Below are 23323 nucleotides of genomic sequence, written 5' to 3'. Positions count from 1 at the left end.
AAATGGTTTCTAATGTGTCTCCTATATATTGAATACTCTTTTTATCTCTCTATTTTTTCTTTATTGAATTTTTATTTCCTTCTTGTATTGTATTTATTGTGGGTAAATCATTTATGTGAAGCAATTAAGCGTGTTATTTTATTATTTTATTTTATATTTTACACATACACAGACTATTGTACTGTTTAAGTATTTTTATTTATTTTTATTATTAAACACAACTTTACTCTATACATACGATAGGTTTTTATGGGGTACTCCATCTCAATAAGAACTCTCATACTAAAGATTGTTCAATTATTTTTATATATGTATGTAATATTTTATATCTAGATTATTTTATGTATTCTTTTGTATTTTTTATTAAGCCCTGATTTGTTTACAAAATATATGTAATGATACTGTTACCCGGCTCAGAACAGATATTGTCTAGTGAGTCGGGTAGCACACGTGATTTGTAAATAACCATTGATGTCAATAAACGACCGGGTTACCGGAAATAAAAAAAAATCATATTTCGGTATTTTATTGTTCTGTAAAAAATGGGCTAATTATTGCAAATGATTTTCGGAGCTAAGTCAAAAAATTAATTATTAAAAAAGGTTTTTGTGTCGAACTATATGATTATAGTACCGCAATAAACATTTAAGTTGATAATATTAAAAAAAATAAACAAAAGGAAAGCGAAGCTTTGGTTTTTGTTTCATTGTTTTGAATAGCAGTCGATAAAATAAACAGTAGGTACAAAGTATTACTGTCTAGATAATATTTAAATATTTGTTTTAACCCAAAACCCTCGTAAATAATAACGCCGTCGGTAAGGTAGGAAAGATATTACCTACCTCACAATAACATAACAAACACAAATGGCGGTTGGCATTGAAAGAATCTTCAAGTCACGAGGAGTGCGCATGTGAAGAAAATTCACAGCTACTCATAAAAGAGATGGCAGAGGCCGTTTCATGGTAAATTTACCACAACGCCCCTGTGTAAAACAGTTAGGCGAAACTCTCCCTATGGCGGAGAAAAGATTATATAATCTAGAGAAAAAATATCTTTAAACTCAGAATTAATGAGAGATTACAAGAATTTTATGCAGGAGTACAAAGACTTAGGTCATATGACGCGGTGGGAACCACCTGAACAAAATCAAGGAATCCAGTACAACTACTAAGACTAGAGTCGTATTCGATGGCTCTGCTAAATCATCATCTGGAATTACCCTTAATGATGACCTCATGGTTGGGCCAATACTGCGAAAGGATTTATGTACACATCTATTAAATTTCAGAATGCATCGGTATGCGATGACGGCTGACATAGAAAAAATGTACCGACAGATATTAGCGCAGCCAGAAGATAGTCTTACAGCGTAAGACTCTTCAGCGAAAGACTCTTGTTCAAATCGATTCTCCATAAATTCACACAACTACAAGTTGAACGTCGGAACTGATAGTTGGTAGAGATTTCATGGAAGCTTACAACTTAAACATTATTCCAGGACAAAGTTTTATTAATTCGGTTTCATCATGAAAGGAAGGGTTAGATAAAATTAAGGGGAAATTCCCAGATGTTTTCGCTCGGAAATTAGGACGTTTTAATAAATTTAAAGTGAAAGAAGATGCGAATCCTTTTTTTCTGTAATGCAAGGCCAGTACCATATGCAATTAGGGATAAAGTGGTACTAGAACTTAAATCCATGGTTAAAGATGGGATTATTTCGTCCGTGAAGAGCAGTGAAGACCCGGCATTTTCAATTTCTACCGATTTATAAGCAGTTTCTCGCTAACTCCTTAAGTCTTGAAGTTCCAAAAAAAATAAATGTTATTTTTGAAGATATATTATACATTGGTTTTGCCGAAACGTTAACTATATGAAATTCCCTCGATAGAAAAAAATCGCAAAGTAAGCTCCGAAACTTATTAAAAACACGTTTTGTTCTGTTATTTAATATGTGAAAGGAATGAAAAAAAATTAGAGTATATGTTTAAATGCAAATAAAACTATAACGAGAGATTTTTGCTCTATTTTAAATGTGTCGTGTTTTATTAAATATTTTCACAGCAGTCGCGTACGTCTGTTCATTTCAATCGCGTTAAATATTAGCGCGCTCTCTCTAACATTAGGATTTAGATAAGACCATTTCAAACATTCGTCAGTCCCCGCGCAGTCGGCAGGCATAGTGGACGTGTGTCAGAATTTTTGGCATCTAAAATTACGTGATTTATTGTAAATAATATTTAATTTCAAATATTTGAATACCTTATTTAACGTGAATATTGCATTTATCGGTCAAAAAATATTGTTTTTCAAAAATGATAAATAATTAACAAACATAAATGAAATCTCCAAAGGCCGCAGCTTCTGTACAAAAGTATACCATTTTTTACGATTCGTTTGCCACAGGGCAATGGAAGCTGATTGTTCTAAAACTGTGAGATTATTTTTTGAATGAATTCCGCAGTTGTTTTTTGCCACTCTGGAAATATTAGAGTAAAACACGTCAGGTGTTTAACAAATACTGGTTATTCAGACTTTGCCGAACATTTAATTAATACTAACCATACTTTTAATAAAAATACAGGAGTCAAAATTATAAATAAAAATAAAATAGGAATACGCCTTAATAATTTAGAAGCATTAGAAATAGTAGTAGATTGAGATCAACCGAAACCGGTCGACGTATATAGCAAAATAAAGTGGTTTAAAACCAAAAAAATATATTTTGAATAAAATATTTAATTCAAATGTATCTATCACGTATACTTTTATAAAATTTAGAAATATCTTTATGAAATTCAATTTTTATTTAAAAAAGAAAAAATTGAAGTAAAGCAAAAAATCGAGTATTAGAAATTATCCTCAAGGGACAACTCTGTATTACAAAACATATTCAACTTTTTCAAGTTGTTTTTATAATTTTATACTTTATATTATTTTTTAGATTGCGTCCATTTAAAGACATATTTAATTTTTATTTTATTTTTTTATAGTGAATACCTCACAAGAGTCCCAACTGCTCCCGTCTGGAGCCAGTGAGACTATGGCATCCCCAATTGGGGGATGTTGTGAGGCTGAAGGTAAGTGGGGAAGGGAAAGAGGAAGGTGGGGAAGTACCTGGCTATTCAGATCTAGTCACTAAACACGGCTAAAGCCATTTGGAGCAACGTTTCAATTCTGAATGGTGGTCTTACACCAGGTAGTATCTTCCACTCTGGAACGTGCCGCAAATATACTATATATTATTTTAATTAATTAATTGTGAAATAACACAAATTAATCAAATAAAATTTATTTGCGCACGCCGGGTTCGAACCCGCGACCTTCGGAATGGCAGTCCAATGCGTTACCACTGGACTATGCCGGCCGTCAATGCATTGATAACTGTAGAAACCGAGTAAGTTTGTTTTGTATTGGCCATTAAATGATGATGATGTTTTTGTTACGTAACTCCACACAGGATGCAGGTAATTCTGCGTGTTTATACAAGTAAAAAATAAAATGTTAATTTTTCGAAATTCCAACGCTTTAAGGTCGATTTCAGGTAAGTAAGTTAATAAACTAAAGGATAAATAAATATTTTTCTATGGAAAAATATTGTTCTACAGGAAAAAACACAATGAATTGGTAACCCTATACGAACTCTATGACAAGTAAAAGTGGTGGGCGTCGCCCATCTACAATTCGAAATGCAGAATGCCGCGTCTTAAGAGGAAGCTACAAGCCAAAAATATGTATATTCTTTGTTTGCCTTATTTCGTGACGAATACACAGGTAATAGGCATTAAAATCGCTTGGAAAATGGAGTCAAGAAACACTCGATTTCATGCGCAAAAGTGGTTTTTATTTATTTTGTATAAAAATTTATAAGTGCGCAAAAAATTAATCAAAGGAAACTGTTACAGTAATCTTACCCATAATATGATATTTTGTAAAAGTTGATTCATTTGTGCATTCATACATTTTTATTGAATAAATACATTTTTTAGTAGCTTATATTTATATTTTATATGGAGTAAATAATTTTTTAATTTGAATTCTCCTCAAGGGAAAAGATAAGAAAACCATCAATTTATATAAAGCATTTTATTTGGTATTCATAATGTAAACAAATTCGTTATAAAGATTAATGGAAAATCACTATTTAGCATTAATTGAGCTTCGCCTTAAGTCCGAGTTCTGTTGATTTTATTTCCAAGTAGAGCCGATTTTCCGTCAGCACATATACGTCGTAATGGGGTAAAATATGGTAGATTGTAGTTCATAATGTTATTATGAAAACATATTAGATAACTCTTTAAAATTATTGTACTGTTTAAATGAATAAATAAATAATTACAAGAAGTCTTCTGTTTTACAAGTCCTTAGGAGGAACCTAGAGTTCAAACCCTCTTGATATAAAAAAGCTTAAAACAATAAAAAATATTTTTAAAATATGTAATTATTTACTTATGTATATACTTTTATAAAAGTATATACATAAGTTACATTTTAATTTAATATAAAAAAGATTTAATTAATTAAATCTGTAATATCCTTAGTTTGAGAATTGTAGGCGTTTTAAGTCCCGCGCGCGTCCAGGTCAAGTAACGTCGCTAGTATTGGTCCACCGAAATAAAAGTTTATTTATCAAGTACCAAATACCTAAAGATCAGCGGACGCCTGTCGACCCTTACTACGTGTTGCCGTTAAATTCACGGCGAATTTGGAGAGTATGTCCAACTTTTGGTAAAATTAATTTTAGTTCTCAATAATATCAACAGATGTAGCAAACGCAAGAAGTGAAATATCTAAAATTACTATCTTAGCGACAATCAAAACCCTATGCGCAGTTGTGAAAACTAAAATAGGTGGGTGTTACCCAAATCGCAATTCCAAACAGCATATGCTGAGACTGAATACGCAGTAGTTAAGAAAAACGGCGTGATTCGTATTTGTGTAGATTATAAACGCAATTTAAATCTGGTTTCAGAATTAGAGAAATACCCTCTTCCTAGAATCGAAGAAGTTATTCACAAGGTTAGTTCGGGAAAAATTTTCGCAAAATTGGATCTGAAACAAGCTTATTCACAGTTAGAATTACAAGATAGTTGTAAAAAATTCACAACGATTAAAACGCATCTAGGGTTGTTTGTTTACAATAGATTAGTGTTTGGATTCAAGTCTGCTCCGGCGATTTTCGCTCGAACTATCGCTGGTTGCTTACAAGGACTGAAAGGAGTGGCATTTTATTTAGATGATATTATCATCTCGGGCATCGATGAAAATGATTTATTGGTAAACATCATGGCAGTCTGCAAGCGTTTACAAGAATGCGGATTATGTGTCAATACTGAAAAATGCCAATTTTTTGTAAAAAAATTAGAATTTTTGGGGTATTTTGGGGTATATCTGAAAAGGGAATTCTACCGCAAACGGATAAATTAGAAGCCATTAAAAACGAACCATATCCAACGGATATTCATCAATTAAAGAGTTTATTGGGATTTGTCAATTTTTATCGGAGTTTCATACCTAATATTATGTCATCAATATTGGAGCAACTTCATAATCTTTTAAAAAAGGAGGTCAAATGGGTTTTTTCTAGAGAATGCATTAACGCAGTGGACACGATAAAAAATCTGTTGTGTAGAAATACAATATTGACGAATTACCGACCTCACCTTTGTAATGATCTGCCCTTTCTTCTTTAAACTTTTCCTTTTCTTCTTTCTACGATAATTTTCCTTAAGTCCCGTAGGTAACTTTTCCATAAGGCTTTGGTTATATATATATCCGGGGAGGGAAGGTCCTCCCTGCCGTCTTTTCTTTATTACACACCCCTTCAAGAGTGTACATCCTAGTTTGTCTACGTGACGTACGACCTTGAACGTACTCATTTCACGTGACGGTTCAGTATAAAAAGGCTTCACCGAACGTTGTGTTGGTTTTTTGTTTCTCGGTTTAGAAACCTAGTTATTTATGTATGTGTGGTATCCCTTGGTTCTTTTGAGATAGAGTGAGTTGAATCCATTACCGCTGTGTTTTAAAACCGTTTTATAAACCTTATCTTCTAAGTCGCCTGCTCCCCCCCCCCCACTCGATTCTACCTATCGTAGGGTAATGTGAATATAATAAAGTGTTAGATTTTATATATGTGATATACATACGATAAATTTATGGTGTTAGTTGTCGGCGCCATCCATGTATATATTTTGGGAGGGGAAGGAGAGGAAAGGAAATGAATTTTTTTTCAAGCTAAGATTGACTCCTCCTCTTACCAAACAAAACTGATGGATGATAATTTGAGCAAGGCGATCGATATCTGCGTGTCTGGATATCACAACCGGCCGGGTCTCCCCTTGTTCCAAATCGGCAACCTTCACGCCAGAATAAAGAAAACCAGGTCTCATCACCAATTTCAGAATTGCCCCAATCTCAAACACCTCCAGGATAACCTACTTTACTGAGTGTAGAAGGGGAAAGCCATGACATCCCTTGTCACGAATCTAGTCGCGAAAATGTGACACGTAAGGTCCTAAGTTACGAGCCACCTCTAGAAAACATTGTAACTCCCACGCCGTCGGGGATTTACATCCCTTTCTAGGTCAATACATAGATAACACACGACGATCTTGTCGACATTTAGCCTGCCTTTTAACGATAGGTTGTGTGCCTACCCATTCAGCCAATTATCATGTGAGATATATGTAAGGTCTACTCGAAATGCCAAATTTAGGATGAGGACTGTCTGTATTTTAATATTCGGTTCTAGTAATTATTTTATGAGGTTACTAGCATCCTCGTGTATTAGGTATGGGTAACTCCTACTGAATACCTATCCTCTCAGGTAGGTATAAACGGATAATTGGTTTGATTTTTGCATTTAATTTAAAGAGGCTGCCTACCTCTCGAAAGGTACCTGTTGAGAAAAGTTGTTCGGTTGGTAGTTTTATTTCGGAGATTACCATCTCCCTCTTCCGACTTTAGATTTGTTTTTGTGCATCCCACTTCGTAACTTAGAAAGTCAAACAATAGATGAAAAGTATTAAATTAGAAAAGTCAAATAACAGAAGAAAAGTTTTCATTGTGTTTTGTCTGGTTGCATCCGATCGCTTTCTATTTGGGCGGTCATACGCTAGCAAAACTTCCCCTTTGACTGACTGTACCTGCGTCTTGTCCTATATATGAAAAGGTCGTTGACTCGTCTCTCGCTCACAGCTGATTGACGGTTCGCCTAGCACATCCCTGTTAATGATAACATTATTTGGGCGGCAGGTGTCGTAAACTTAGTTCCTGTACCTCGGTTGTATCCGTCTTTTAAAAAGGTCCTCTGAAATTTAATAAATAATATAAAACTCACCCAGTTAGTCACCTCTCATTCTCAGCGTGAAGCTTACCTGGTTACACTATATAGCTAAATCACTTTAATTTTCGACCTCCTCCCTACGCTTATAAAAGGGTAATTAAATATTCCTGTAAATAAAATTGTACCTCCCTAATCTGTCAGGATTCGAACCCACAGTTAATAATTTATTTGATTCTCTGGTTTTCGGTCTCCGTGGATAGAATGCCATCTCGCCAAATCAATAACCTAGCCCGATTAAACACTTCCTGCCTTTATATGTTCACTCTGTTTTAAAAAACGCAATCATTATTTTTATCATTTCCATGTTTTTAAGACAAGTCACTTAGTTTGAACTACATATTTACGAAATCACGTTTAATTTAACACATTTTATATTATAATCGCGATCGCCCAACCCTTAGCGCCCCTGGGGTGATTTTTCACAAAACGGCGCTCTACAAATTATCCAATTATTATTATTGTCATTATTATTAATTGTTTTCTCACTGAGTCGAACCACTTTCACTTCACACAAACACCGGATCAATAATCTTTCACTTTAATTCAATATTCCACAATATTCTCTAATACCATTTGAATTCAATAATTAACTGTAATTTCAAACAACACTTCTGATTTGTATCCATTTCTCGGGGCTGTCAATGCACCCAAGTTCAAGGCTCGACTCCCTCCGGTCTCTCCTTTCCCGTGGGAATCTGTTTACTCCAGGCCTGTCTGTCAATAAATCTTCCGTCGTTGTCTAAACAAAAAAATTTTTTGAGCACGTTCGTTTATTATTTATCGTTTATTTTTGTGGATATTCAAAACATCACACCTTGCAGTAAAATTGTATACGGATGCGAGAATTTCAGGGCTTGGGGCCTGTCTGGTATATTTTTTCGCAAACGGAACATTGAGACCTGTAGCTTTCTCATCCAGAAGTTTAACGAACGCGGAAAAGAAATATAGCATCTTAGATTGTAACGGGATAAATTAAGTACCCGTTAATTTTATTATTTGGTGTGGATGTCCTACAACTGGCGACACTATTAGACAAGGTTTGGAGTTGGCTGACGGAACGAGATGAGCTTTGTCTTCAGTATTCGGGTGGCGGATCCAGCAATCAGACGTACGGGGAAGAAAGGACTCTTCGCGGATGGCGTTCATCACGGAATCGGGAGGTTTTAGTTTTATCATTTGGTGTGGATGTCCTACAACTGGCGACACTATTAGACAAGGTTCGGAGTTGGCTGACGGAACGAGATGAGCTTCGTCTTCAGTATTCGGGTGGCGGATCCAGCAATCAGACGTACGGGGAAGAAAGGACTCTTCGCGGATGGCGTTCAACACTGAATCGGGAGGTTTTAGTTTTATCATTTGGTGTGGATGTCCTACAACTGGCGACACTATTAGATAAGGTTCGGAGTTGGCTGACGGAACAAGATGAGCTTCGTCTTCAGTATTTGGGTGGCGGATCCAGCAATCAGACGTACGGGGAAAAAAGGACTCTTCGCGGATGGCGTTCATCACGGAATCGGGAGGTTTTAGTTTTATCATTTGGTGTGGATGTCCTACAACTGGCGACACTATTAGACAAGGTTCGGAGTTGGCTGACGGAACGAGATGAGCTTCGTCTTCAGTATTCGGGTGGCGGATCCAGCAATCAGACGTACGGGGAAGAAAGGACTCTTCGCGGATGGCGTTCAACACGGAATCGGGAGGTTTTAGTTTTATCATTTGGTGTGGATGTCCTACAACGGCGACACTATTAGACAAGGTTCGGAGTTGGCTGACGGAACGAGATGAGCTTCGTCTTCAGTATTCGGGTGGCGGATCCAGCAATCAGACGTACGGGGAAGAAAGGACTCTTCGCGGATGGCGTTCAACACGGAATCGGGAGGTTTTTTAGTTTTATCATTATGCATTTCAATATTCAATCTTAGTTTCTCTTTCTATTTTCAACATTGGTTTACTATAATTTATAAATTTCGTTCTATCGTTTATATATGGAACTAGCGCCCTTATTATTAATCGTAATGATATTAATAATTATAATTCATTATTTTACTACCTACAATTTAGTATAACTTATCATCAACCACCATGTTAATTATCTTTACGTAAAATAAGACCGACCTACTAACGCTTCTTCAAGGTTAGTCGCACCCTAAGATTATTTATATTTTAATTTGAGTCTCATGCTATATTGTTTTACAATAAATTATATTTCTTAAATATGAATCTTTTATTTAAGATAATCATCCTCCTTATTCTTACATTTAATAGCTTAAATTCACCTTTGTTATTCTTTGGCTGATATTTATTTATTCACACTATAAAAGGTGTTACAATGGCCCTCAACGTGGCTTTTTAGAATGATTATATATTTTTAATCATTACAAGATTTGGAGGCTTTAGCTATAGTTTTCGGATTGAATAAATTTTTTCAGTATTTATATGGCAGAGAATTCACGCTGTGCGTGAACAATTTGCCCTTGATGAGAATTCTCGGTGAACATAAAAACATTCCAATTCTTGCAGCTAATAGGCTCCAAAGGTACGGAATAATCTTAGCAGGTTTTAGTTATAAAACAGAATTCGTAAGATCCTGCAAGAATCAGGCAGATTTTCTGTCTCGTCTACCGGTAGGAAGTTCTATTGAAGAGTTCAACGAAGATTACGGGTCAGATTTCGTGAGTTATGTTAGCAATTGTGAGCACTTAGACGTCAATTCGATCACGGAAGCCACTAAAACTGACGCAGAAATTCAAGGGGTACTGACTTGTTTGAGGCAGGGCTGGCCAAAACGAATTAGGCGCGAAGATAACATATGGAAATATTGGATAAAAAGGAATGAACTTTCGATCGTGAAGGATTGTCTATTTTGGCAACATAGGATCCTCGTTCCAAGTTCGTTGCATAAAAAAAATTTAGAACTTATACACCGTTCACACTTAGGAATAGTCAAAATGAAGGGTTTGGCCAGAGGTTGTTTTTGGTGGACGTAGCTGAGCAAAGATTTAGAAAAAATGTCCAGGAATGTCCAGACTGAGCGTCGACAAAGCAGTCACCTCCAAAAAGTCATTTATCTGTGTGGCCTAATTCAGGGAAGGTCTGGAGTAGGTTACACCTAGACTATTGTGGGCCATTGGCAGGGAAAATGTTTTTGGTCGTCTGCGATTCATTTTCGAAATGGGTCGATTATATAGAGGTTCAAAGGGCAGATTCAGCTAATACAATATTTGAATTGAAGAAGTTATTCAATAATTTTGGTAACCCTGAACTAATAGTTTCAGATAACGGAACAACATTTACGAGTGAAAGTTTTTAACATTTCCTACAGGAAAATAATATTAAATTCATGACATCACCCGTGATGCACCCCAAGAGTAATGGTCTCGCAGAGAACTCAGTAAAAACTACCAAGGGGTTCCTAAAAAAACTTATGGTAGGAAATAAATTTCAGGGGGATTATAGGGATAAATTGTTACATTTTCTGTCCGATTATAGGAATACTCCACATTGTACGACTGGAGTCGAACCAGCAGTATTACTGTTTGGTAGGAAACTAAGGTCTACGCTTGACAGCTTGATTCCGACAGAGACCGAGCAAGGGGGATCTAAACAGCTGGAGTGGGTAAATAAAAACATTCTAGCTAGTCAGCGTAGGCAAGCTTAACATTATGGGGGTATGAAAACAAGAAATTTCTGTTTAGAATGAAATGTCTGGTGAAACACTTCAGACAATAATGGGTAAAGGGAATTATTACACGTAGAATTAGAAAAAAATTGTATTTGATTGAAGCTTGTGATTCACATTTAGTATGGAAGCGACTTGTAGATCAGATGAGGAGCTTGTCTATCAGCTGGAGCAAAGACATTTTAGATTTGTCAGATTCCGCGTCTGATGACACGAGGACTGAGCTGTCTGAGAAGGAATTTTCCAACCTGTGGAGTGAGATAACGGTTTTTTCTCCTGATTCCAGCTTGACAGAGGGAGAGGAAGCGATGCTGGATGGTGCCGGAACGATACCTAGTACTTCGGGGGTACATTCGGAACCAATACCTAGTACAGAGGAAGTATTTTCGGAACCATGGTCGAGAAGTCTTCGACCGAGATGAATCCTTCCCAAGAAAAATACAAATTGTCTTGTGTGAATAGTGTGAATAATGTGGATAAATTTGAATTATAAATAATGTGTAATAATGGAATATTTAAGAAATCGTAATTGTAAACATGTAAATGTAATAGAATCTAAAATTGTAAACGTGTACATAAGATATTTAATACCAGAGTAGAAAATAAAAATAATATATTTTTTTGGATAGTGAAAATAGTTAGATGTGTCATTGTACTGGTAACGGTTGTTTAAAGGTGGGAAGGTGCAGTGTTGAGCAACACTGAACAGGCGGATCGGAACCGTTCGGAAAGGCCGAGCGCTTCTGATCCAGTCGCGTAAACAGCGAGCGCTGCGCGGAGCCGGCCGCCAGACGGAAATTTACCCGGCTAGCGAGCACACGTTACCAAACTAAGATGGTACAGCTCGGTTGTAATAACATTATACCGTAATGAATCTGAATACGAACCATCCGTGTTTCAATCACACAACGAGCCTTGCGGTTCAATAAAAAGTGTAGTTAAACACAAAACACTACAGATAACATAGCTACTAAGATTGGTTTGTTAAAGTTAGAAAGGCAATCATTGTTCGGTCGTATACAGACCGCACATGATTTGGTTAATTCCAAGACAACAAAGATATATTATGTCAGTTGAAGGCAATAATGGAAAAAGTGGAATATTCATAATATGATGAATTTGAAATAATTCAATGTGAATTATCAGATTTCAGAGTTCGAGTCAAAGAACGACATTTAGGAGGTTTTTCGCCAGTTTGAGGAATTATATTTTGGGGTTATTTCAGCACGCTATACTAACGCTGCAGGTCCAAGTTATCATTGTTTAGTATTGAAACAGCTTTTGAATATTACCTACTATTTTTCCTACTATCCATCTCCTTCCCTATAAACAGTCCTACCCACATTGGACATTATGAACATTTATGTTGCACTAATTGTCGCAAATACCAGTCGAATTCGTGTCGTTCAACAGGAAGGTGCCACCTCGGTTTTGTCGTCGTATCATATGTGGAAATACCAAAATAAATTCGTTTTTTCGTTCGTCTCGTTGTGGAGGAAAATTCACCAGTGCAAAGTGCATCGAGAGCCCGTATTTTTGCCCGGATTCATGGGAGTTCAGGTAGGCTGTTTTCCTTCTTCCACTTATTCCCGTGCTATTCACAAACCAATTGAATGAGCTTTAGTTATCGTTTTTTTACAGTTCACTCAAAGTGTAATAGAACACGCTACATTGTTTGGTCCTCTCCCCGGATATCGATCTGGTTGGATATTGAACATCGGTTCAGTTACCCATTCAATTGTTTTTTTGAATATCACAACCTTGTCATCCATTCTCCTGTCTAAAAGCTGTTTCAACAATTTAGAATCATTATTAAATAATAGAAGCATAAATTTAGTACCTAGAATATTGTCAATATTGTTTGCAAATTCGGTGGGTAATCTTAAATTTGTTACCTCCAAATTTTGAAGTAGGTAGGTACAATTATATTCTTGAATATTGTCGTGTCGGTAAAACAGATTGTTTCAATAATCAGAAAGTGGCTGGTTTTTAAGTTTGTACTACTGAGTAGTCAGCTGTCAATTGGACGGCCATATTGGAATACATTGTTTACAAATTATCTAGCTGTCAAAATAGTCTGTTGTTGTTTTTCGGAATTTTGTTTACTAAAATACTTTTCTTAAATCTGCAAATATGGCATCGAATGCAATTAAATATAAATTGGCAATTTTAGATCAAGAAAGTATTCGCGCGTCGGCGGTTAAGGCTTTAAAAACATCGGAGTTATCAGATAAGAAGATTTTTAAAGCACGTTTTTCTGATTTAACAACAGTTAGAGATAATTTCGTACAATGTCATATGCTTTTGGAAACTTCGAAAAAGGAAGAATCTGAAATTGCAACTTTGCAAACAAAATATTCTGAATTTCAAGATATTAATTACGAAATACAGTCACATCACAGTGAGTTGTTTCCGGAAAACTTAGGAAATGATTTGGAAAACAAAAACGTTACTAAGAATTCAAATATTTCACTACCGAAAATTAAATTGATAAATTTTTCTGGAATTTCAACAGAATGGGTAAATTACATAAATACTTTTGATTCGTTAATACATTCAAATAATACTTTAAATCCTGTACAAAAATGCATTATTTAATTAGTAGTTTATCTGGAGAAGCATTTATTTGTGTTAAACATCTTCCGATTTCAGAAGAAAATTATAAAGTTGCCTACAATTTGTTAAAGACAAGATTCGAAAATATTCGGTTAATAGCAGATACCCATATAGAGTTAATATTGTCATCTCAAATTGTCAAAGCCAATGATAACTGAGGAAATTTATTTCAATATTGAAGGAAAACGTAGCGGCTTTAATGGCATTACATTTTCCAGTACATGAATGGAGTTTCCTATTATTACATATTGTTTTACGTAAATTACCAAAAGAATTTCGTATTGAATTTGAGATTCAAAATAAATTGGAAAAAATACCTACATTTGACCAATTATTAAATTTTTTGGAACAACAATGTCTAGCTAAAGAGACCGCTTTAGGCATTTTTTCCGGAAAATCTGTCGCAAAAGTAAATCTTCAATAAAACCCCCTCGAAATCATATAACATTAAAAATCGTTCGAATAACAATAATAATGTTAATTCTTTTGTATCAAATGTCGAAAATAAATGCCTTGTTTGTAAATCGTCACATTATCTGAATAAATGTGACAAATTCTTACGTCTGTCACCAAAAGACAGGTTTTCATTCGCCAAGGAGCACAAGCTCTGTCTCAACTGTTTACAAAATAAACAAAATGCAAAAAATTGTCAGTCTCGTTTCTCTTGTAAGGAGTGTCAAGCTAGACATCACAGCCTATTGCATTTTCCAAAGAAAATGTTTGAAAATACTGAAAATCAGGAAAATTCTGAAAATCAAGAAAATTCTGAACCACTTGCGTTAACAACTTTCTACAATAAAAATAGTAAATCGGTACTGTTGTCCACAGCCTACGTGGAAATATTAGGAAAAAATGGCGTTTTTCAAAAAGCAAGAATTCTTTTGGACTCGGCGAGTCAGGCTAATTTCATTTCGGAGGAGTGTGCAAAACGCCTCGGCTTTTCTCGTTCAAGTAAACATTCATTTTCTATCATCGGTATTGGTGACGCTCGCACAATTGGATCAAACGGATTGGTAAAAACAAATTTTCGCCCTGTCGCCTCGAAGGATTCTGGTATTACTACAGATTTCCTTATTATCAATAACATTTCATCGTACTTGCCGTCGTCTCATATCGTTGAACATGACTGGCAACATATTAGAGGACTCAAATTAGGAGACCCAACCTTCTATTTGCCATCAGCAATTGACATTTTACTCGGAAGTAATATTTTTGCATCATTATTAGGCCCAGGTAAATTGGTCGGCAAAGAAAATGAACCTATTGCCATCGAAACAACATTAGGATGGGTTTTAATGGGAAATGTCGGATCGTCAAATGATTCGATAAATTCATTTTTTACTTCAATGGATGACTCAATTGAGGATAAACTTAAATGTTTTTGGGAAATCGAAAATGTCCCCTCTTTGAAAGAAATTCGATCCCCTGAAGAAATTCGTTGTGAAAAGTTGTATATTGAAAATACCTACCGTAACAAAGACGGGAGGTATGTCGTAGCTTTACCATTTAAGGAAAGCCCAGAGAAATTGGGAAAGTCATATGACACCGCATTGTCGCGCTTCATGCATTTAGAAAAGAAGCTGGATGCAAATCCTGATCTCAAATCCCAATATATTTCTTTTATGAGAGAGTATTTAACTTTGGAACATATGATTGAAATACCATCTCGGTCACCAGTTGGAAACTATTTCATACCACATCACGGCGTAATCAAGGAGACAAGTTCTACAACTCGTTTGAGAGTCGTTTTTGATGCAAGTACCAAAACATCATCGGGTATTGCATTGAATGATATACTTTTAGTGGGTCCAAAATTACAAAAGGACATAGTCGAATTGATGTGTAATTTTCGTATACACAAAGTCGTTTTTACAGCTGACATACGTCAAATGTATCGACAAATCCTCATGGATTCAAACTCATGTAATTATCAACATATATTATGGCGGGAGTCGCGCAATCATCCCGTAAAAGAATTTGAATTACAAACGGTCACATATGGGACAGCAAGTGCCCCTTTCTTAGCTATTCGAACATTGCATCAATTAGCAGCTGATGAAAGTACTAACTATTCAAAGGCTGCAAGCATATTAATTAATGACACATATGTAGATGACATTGTCAGTGGTGCGCAAACTTTGGAAAGCGCTCGATTTTACATCATGGAGTTGAATGCATTACTTCAAAAGGGTGGTTTTGAATTACGAAAATGGACTAGCAACTATCCTGAAGTTTTAGAAGACATTCCTCTCAATTATCGGGAAGTACCATTAAGTTTTGAATTTGAAGGTGATAAGAAAAATATTAATATATTAGGTATTCAATGGATCCCGTCGCTCGATAAATTTACATATAAAATTAATAATGCTTTTAGTGACCACTGCACTAAACGTACAATGCTATCTACCATAGCACGATTATATGATCCATTGGGATTCATTAACCCTGTCGTTTTTGTCGCTAAATATTTCATGCAAGAATTGTGGAAGTTGCAACTTGGTTGGGATGAGGTAATCCCCATGGAAATGAGTTTGAAGTGGAAGAAATATATAACGGAACTTCCTTCCCTATCAAAGTTAAGAATTGATCGCTTTGTTACTACGTCTCAAAAAAGTCGTTGTATACTGGTTGGTTTTTCTGACGCCTCTGAACGAGGATATTGTGGAGTTGTTTATTTGATTGTAATCAATAATCGAGAAATTTCAAGCCACATTTTACTATCTAAATCAAAAGTTGCACCCATTAAGGTGATATCTATTCAACGGCTTGAACTGCTTGGAGCAGCTTTGTTGGCACAGCTATTAACCTATTGTAAAGAAGTATATAAAGATCGACTTCAAATAGAAAACATTATAGCTTTCACCGATTCCACTATTGTCTTGGCGTGGTTAAAAACACCTACGTTTCGTTTGCAAACTTTCGTTGCAAATCGTATTGAAACCATCATTCAAATTCTTCCTTATGAACATTGGTTTCATATTTCGTCGCAAGAAAATCCTGCAGATTTGGGGTCACGAGGAGTTTTTCCAAGTGAAATTGCCGAATCTTCCTTATGGTGGTATGGTCCACGCTTTATATCTTCACCCGTAGAGGAGTGGTCCTTTGTTAAACCTCAAGATATTCCGGTAGAACAAATACCAGAGTATAAATCGAAGAATCTAATTTCATTATCAGCTAATGTGTCAACTCGTGACCAAGAGTTTTTATTGAAATTTTCATCACTATCGAAATTTTTACGGGTTATAGCTTGGTGTCGTCGATTTATTAATAGATTAAATTTGAAATCAAATATAAGTTGCAACACACTCTCGTTGAAAGAAATTAATTTATCTTTGACCTGTTGCATTAAATTCGTTCAAAATATTTATTTTAAACAAGATATAGATAATATAATCTCGCATAACGCGTGTTCACGGCAACTGCAAAGGCTTGCTCCCTTTATCGATGAATTTGGAATATTAAGGGTGGGCGGACGTCTTCGCTTTGCACAAGTAGTGTCGGAAACCTCTAGACATCCTATTATTTTACCAAAGCAATGTCATTTAACAGCTTTAATAATAGATTATTACCATCGTTTGTACCTTCATCCTGGTCCGCGTGCATTGCAATCTATACTATCGTTAAAATATTGGATAATTTCGGCTCGTAACGTAATTCGACATCGTTTGAGCAAATGTATCTCTTGTTTTAAAAACAACCCGCGTGGTAGTTTACCCTTGATGGGTAACTTGCCCGCTTCCCGTTTTCGAGAAGGTCGTCCATTTTTAAATGTAGGAACCGATTATGGAGGTCCGTTTGTAGTCCGCGAAAGTAGGCGTCGCGGCGCTAAAACCTATAAAGCCTATTTACGCCTTTTCGTTTGTTTATCGACCAAAGCCGTTGATTTGGAATTAGTGTCAGATCTATCCACTGAAGCATTTATAGCAGCATTAGATCGATTCATTTCTCGTCGTGGACTTTGCCAAAACATTTAAAGCGATTGTGGTACCAACTTTGTCGGTGCCAATAGATATCATATAGGTCTTTCTAAATTTTTAAGATTACCTGAAAACAATAACACACTTATAGACGCTACTGCCACTCGTTCAATTATCTGGCACTTTAATCCTCCCTCCGCCCCACACTTTAACGGAGTATCGGAGGCTGGAATTAAATTAACTAAACATCATTTGAAAAGGGTGGTGGGAAATCAAGTACTCACTTTTGAAGAGCTAGCTACTGTTTTGACTCGTATCGAAGCAATCTTAAATTCTCGTCCTATTGGTGCGATGTCAACGGATCCATCTGAAATGGACGCCCTGACTCCAGCGCATTTTTCGATTGGAGCCCCTCTAGTTTCTGTTGTTGAAGAAAATTTTGTGGACGTACCAATGAACCGTCTATCGCGCTGGCAATTATTGAAACAAATGTCTCAACATTTTTGGAATCGTTGGCGAAAAGAATATTTACACACTCTTCAACAACGGAACAAGTGGTCGTCATCATCACCCAATCTGAAAGTCGGCGATCTAGTAATGATTAACGACTCACATTCTGCGCCCATGCGTGGGCCCGTTGGGCGAGTTATTGAATTATTTCCTGGCGCTGATAAAATTGTTCGTGTCGTTTCAGTTCGTACGCCACAGGGTGTTTTTAAACGTCCCGTGGTGAAACTATATCGATTACCTATCGAATAAATTTTGTTCTATTTAGTCTCTAATTTTAGTTTTCGTTACATTAACTTTAGTTTATATATATTTTGTTTATCTTCTTTTTTCATGTCGATTGTTGAGAAAATTTGTACATTTCCTCAAGGCGGGCGGAATGTTTAGTATTGAAACAGCTTTTGAATATTACCTACTATTTTTCCTACTATCCATCTCCTTCCCTATAAACAGTCCTACCCACAGTGGACATTATGAACATTTATGTTGCACTAATTGTCGCAAATACCAGTCGAATTCGTGTCGTTCAACAGGAAGGTGCCACCTTGGTTTTGTCGTCGTATCATATGTGGAAATACCAAAATAAATTCGTTTTTTCGTTCGTCTCGTTGTGGAGGAAAATTCACCAGTGCAAAGTGCATCGAGAGCCCGTATTTTTGCCCGGATTCATGGGAGTTCAGGTAGGCTGTTTTCCTTCTTCCACTTATTCCGGTGCTATTCACAAACCAATTGAATGAGCTTTAGTTATCGTTTTTTACAGTTCACTCAAAGTGTAATAGAACACGCTACAATCATCATATATTATACGAGGAGGTACAACGTGCTGTTGTTGGTTTTTGGCTCCGAAAATAAAAATTCCATCATTTAGTGGGCCCATTCGAGATTGGCTGCCGTTTTTCAATTCATTTAAGAGTTTAGTGCATGAAAGCAGCATTCCAAGTAACACGGAGAAATTGCACTATATGATAAGTAGTGTGAAGGATACAGCGTTATCTCTTATTAAAACGATTCCATTGATACAATAAAATGATGAATTAGCATGTTTGTAGAAGGGCGTGCTCCCGGATTCCGAGCACTAATGAAACAACGGATCACCAGCTTTCGAATGCGACTAGCCACGAGCGAAAACGGTCTTGTGATGGCAGCACTGCACTTCTGGCAGGGACCTATCTACAAGCGATGGAGTCAATTCCTGATGTCGTAGATTAAAAAAATATAAATACATATATGTTTTTTCTTTTTTTAAACAAATTTTAGTTTCATTTGTTTTTTTGTATTATTATATATTTTTTTCGTTTACTGTGTTATATAACAATATTTTTTATATTTAATTTATATATTCTATGTATAATATGGAGCTCGTGGGATTGCACCACCCTCCCCGAGATCTGGAATAAACAAGAATAAAAAAAAATGTTATTGAATTATTATTCGGGCTCAGGTGTACAAGGTCACGAGTTGACACCGACCTTTGTGACGTCAGCTCTAACTGCAGTCGAGGAGATTTCTAATGAAATAATTCAAAATAAGGAAGATAATGAATGCGAACACATATTTCAATCGACAGTTGACCGGGATGTATGCGGTAGTTAATAACTATTTTGGAAGAACCCTTCCTTCATCAGGAGAATATTTAAAAAAAATTGAGTTTAAATAAAAGTGGTCAAAAACACATTTATGTGTTTTTTATTGTAAATTATGACGAGCCACAAAGTAAATGCTTTTTACAAATGTGTAATATCGGCAAGTACGGCCAACAAAGCAACATTATTCAAAAACTTTTCTATTAAATACAGAATGCTGAGATTAGATATATATTTCTACCAGCGGTGTATAAAGTGTAAACCCACAAAGGTGTATTATGTATACCCTCAAAGTGTTTGCTACAAGTGAAAAATTAATATGGGCGAGTACGGCTAAACAAGCAATAATGTATAAAATGTATTCAATATCAACTTCTATCTACAGTGCATTAAAATGAAAGTGTTCCCCAACTATTTGACTTCAAGTTTTAATAATAATTTATCAGTGTCCTCTTCGATTCATAAAGCCAAAATGGCGTGGTTAAAAGAAGATTTAATTAATGCATATAAACAGTGAAATAACATTGAATTAGGGCATAATCCTAATTAAATGGGATCTCTTTGATGATAAAATCATGAATTATGTTTCCATAGAATCATTCAAAAAACGTTTAATAAAAAAACAAAATTCATCTTCTGTACAGTTTACCCCAAAAGAGATTAAATTACTCTCCAAAGGTTTAAAACATAACCTTCACTACAGTGAAGAAAATGTAGCAGTGGACATGCAGACGACACTACACTTCTTTCCAACTACATTCCAATAAAAAAGTGCTGAAATTCTACAAGATTTAATCCCTAAATATCATCCAAAGTTTAATCCAGAAAACCAACAAGCAAAGAATATTCGCAAAACGTTAACTAATGAAAATTTAATTTTAACAAAAGCCGACAAAGGCAATACAACAATAATAATGAACCATTTGGAATATAATTCAAAAGTGCATAACTTCATCAATAAAGACAATATCGTAACTCTACGAACTGACCCTACTAATAAGTTTCAACAACACATCAAAAATGTATTAAAAGATTGTAAATCCGCAGTTTTTCAAGACTTTCACGAAAAACCCAAAAAGCCCAAGATTATATGGATTCTTAAAAATCCACAAAACTAATAGCCCTATTAGACCTGTAGTATGCTGGACCATGCTGGAATTCCCCAAACTAAAAATTAGCCCCCTTTGTGACCCACCTATTGGAGAAGCAGACTTAAAATTAGTTAACTTAAAATTTGAAAATTAAAAATAGTTGACATTATAGACATCTCTGGTCAGTTATTGTATAGATTTTGCTCTGCAGGTGAGTGACAATGAAATTCAGTCATCTGTGCATTAAACAGCTGGATTCATCTAAATTATGTTGTTTGACAAAAGAGGGCACCACTAGTCCTGATTTTAAATATTTTTGTCACAAGAAAGTGACAGTACTTTTTGAATTACAATGTGTTAATTCAATTTATTCAAAATTCTACTCTCTTGAGAGCTTGTCGTGACAGATCATTATTTCATGGTGCAAATGCAAGTTTTATGGTGCTGATTGCCGTCCGCTGCCGAATTTGGAGATTAACCTTGAGGATAAGGAATTGCTGCCAATCTCAATGCGAGTGATATATTCGGTGAGTTCTGTGTTTTATGTATTTGGTGGCTGGATGATAATTTGTTACGCTGCCTGCAGAGTGAATTTTTGAAATCAACCCATTTTTTCATAGGGAATTATTTAATCCCCGGATGATCTGTGTGGCTTACAATCCAGATCATCAACACCTATTTAATAATTCAAATGTGTTTTCCCCGATGTATACTATTAAGAATTCTTATGAATTAGTCAATAATTTAAAAGATTTAACTCTACCTAATAACTGTAAATTAGTTTCCTTCGATGTAGTAAATTTATTCCCCAACCTACCAAAAGATCTTTCTGACGATCTTGCCCGTATGTTTAACATCTGTCTTAACCAAAACTAGTTTAAATTTAATGATGCTATATTCCAAAAAAATACAGGTTAACCATGGTCTTCTTACGAGTCCTCTATTTGCTGATATCTTCAGGATAACCTGGAAAAAAATATTTTTAGTTCTAACTCACCTCTTTTAAATAATGTATTTATGTAGAAACGTTATGTTGATGGTATTTTTTGCATATGGAAAGGTACAGAACGTCAACTAACTTCCTTCTTGTCCCTCCTTAATTCGTTCCATAAAAATATTCAGTTCACAGTAGAAATAGGTACTAATTGTAGTTTAAATTTCCTAGACCTATCCCTATTCATTATGAATAATAAATTCAATTTTAATACTTATAGAAAACCTACCTTTAACTGTACAGTTATTCATAGTACTTCAAACCATCCCATTTCCCATAAACATTCTGCTTTCCATTCTATGGTCCAAATATTTGTCACTATTCCACTATCTAAAGTTAACTTTAATATTGAACTCTCTGTAATCAAATCTATCGCCATAAATAATGGATATACCCAAACCTCAATTGATAGAATCCTTGCAAAAAAAACAAAGACGTTTCTACTAATAAATTCCTGTACAATAAATTCTCCAACATCCCAGTCAATAAAAACCACAGTTGGCGTAGAATTTTTTTCATTAATAATTTTTCATCTTCATGTGTTTTAAAATTTCCAACAGAAATTAAAGCCGCTTTTTATACCAATAATAACCTGGGTAAACTTTTAATTAATTCAAAGGATAAAGAAAATAATTCTTCGCTATAATTCGGCATCTATAAACTTAAATGTAATGATTGCGAAGCATTTTAAATTGGTAAAACTGCAAGAAATGTTCAAACGAGGGTAGTTGAGCACTTGGGATGCTTAAACAACATAGGTTTTTCGGAATTTGCAACACATTTAATAGATAAAGATCACTCATTTAATAAATCTTCAGGTATAGATGTATTAAATTGAAACGGGATAGGTCTACGGCTTAATAATTTAGAAGCACTTGAAATAAAAAAATCCCTAAAAGTCAATAAAATCAATTTATTGAATAATTAATTAGATTTAACAAACAGTCCCATTTTAAATATATTTCCCTTCCCTGCACCTATGTTTACCCCCTCTCTCTTACCAAACTCTTCCACGCCCCCACCCCCCACCAAAGTTGATGTTCTCTCTCCCTCTTCCAGCTTAACTATAAGTACCCATACACCTCTGTAATTAATTTAATATGTTTTTATAAACCTAATGAAGGTTCGGGTTGAACTGAAACCGGTTGGTTAGAAATATATATAATAAAGTGGTATTCAAACATAGTTATTTTATTTTAATTATTGTAAAGTGTTCCCAAATTATATTAACAGTAAATTCAATAAAATGTGCGTTTCTTCTCCAATTTCGAACAGTCCTGTTTACTGAGCTAAAGTTGCCTGGTTAAAAGAACATTTGAAAAGTGCTCTTAAACAGAGAAATGGGATGAAACTTAAAATCATGTTATTTCACACTGAACTAGTGCACGAGCTCCATCCAGTTGAGTGTGTTTTATTATCATGTTACTTCACACTGAACTAGTGCGCGATCTACAACCAGTCGAGTGGTTTTTATTATCATGTTACTTCACACTGAACTAGTGCATGATAAACTAAGGATGTATACCCCAGAAAAGGCGTTAAAAAAACAACTGAAATAAAAAAAATTATACGTTTTATTAATTTCAAA

The sequence above is a fragment of the Hesperophylax consimilis genome, chromosome 22, assembly GCF_061612785.1.
Source record: "Hesperophylax consimilis isolate HC1 chromosome 22, BYU_Hcon_1.0, whole genome shotgun sequence".
NCBI lineage: Eukaryota > Metazoa > Arthropoda > Insecta > Trichoptera > Limnephilidae > Hesperophylax > Hesperophylax consimilis.
Note: the sequence above shows the minus strand (reverse complement) of the source record.